Source organism: Coregonus lavaretus (genome assembly GCF_964263955.1).
Source record: "Coregonus lavaretus genome assembly, contig: HAP1_SCAFFOLD_397, whole genome shotgun sequence".
NCBI classification, from domain to species: domain Eukaryota; kingdom Metazoa; phylum Chordata; class Actinopteri; order Salmoniformes; family Salmonidae; genus Coregonus; species Coregonus lavaretus.
In genome coordinates this window covers 1,166-2,500 of record NW_028165528.1, presented here as the reverse complement: position 1 = coordinate 2,500, position 1,335 = coordinate 1,166, and positions in this window count along the sequence as shown.

Here is a 1,335-nt window from a genome sequence, read left to right as displayed (position 1 = left end):
CCCAAAAGTAATCGTTACATTTTGAATGCTTAGCAGGACAGAAAATGGTCCAATTCACGCACTTATCAAGAGAACATCCCTACTGCCTCTGATCTGGGGGACTCACTAAACACAAATGCTTTGTTTGTAAATTGTCTGAGTGTTGGAGTTTGCCTCTGGCTCAACGTACATTTTAAAAACAAGAAAATCGTCTGGTTTGCTTTATGTAAGGAATTTGAAATGATTTATACTTGTACTTTTACTTTTGATACTTAAGTATATTTTAGCAATTACATTTACTTTTGATACTTAAGTATATATAAAACCAAATACTTTTAGACTTTTACTCAAGTAGTATTTTACTGGGTGACTTTCACTTTTAGTTGAGTCATTTTCTATTAAGGTATCTTTACTTTTACTCAAGTATGACAATTGGGTACTTTTTCCACCACTGGAGTTAACATCGACATGGACGGCAGAAAAGGACTTGAGACGGACATCGGAGCGGCAAAACAACGTGATCAAATGGGAGGAATATACAGTGATTAAAGGAAAGGACATTTATTCAACTGTGAAGACAAACCTTTTAATTAAATCTGCTAAATGAGCGAATTTAGGAGGAAACGTCAGTGAGTGAAGTGAATGAAGATCAAGTGACTTAGGAAAATATTGCTTTGGTTGAGGACAATATTGAAGTGAGTGACAATCAGGAGCTTATTGAGAAACAAAAAATTATTGGAATTGTTGGAAACATTGGACAGTTTGATGAAAGTATTGAGCAGTGGAGCTCATATACAGAACGGTTTTGTCACGCCCTGGCTCTGGGGACTCTTTATGTTGAGCCAGGGTGTTAGTTTCTATGTTTAGTTTTCTATGTTTCTATTCTAGATCGTTTTTTTCTATTTTGGCCGGTTGGTTCCCAATCAGAGGCAGCTGTAGCTCGTTGTCTCTGATTGGGAACCATACTTAGGCAGCCTGTTTGGCACAGTTATTGGTGGGATCTTGTTCCGTGTAGGTTTGTGTTTGTTAACCGAGGACTTCACGTTTCGTTTTGTTGTGTTGTAGTAAGTACTCATTAAAAGTATGTACGCATATCACGCTGCGCCTTGGTCCACTTATTACGACGATCGTGACAGGTTTGAATAGTTTGTTCTTGTAAATGACATGGATGAGGACAACATTGTGCCTACATGTTTTAGTGTAATGGGGCCAAAGACATTTAATTTACTAGGCAGCCTGCTACAGCCAGACAAAACAGGTAATAAGACGTATGGGGATATTGTGGAGATACTTAAAGGACATTTTTCACCAGAACCACTAGTTAATGCTGAAAGGTTCAGGTTCCACAGGAGACAT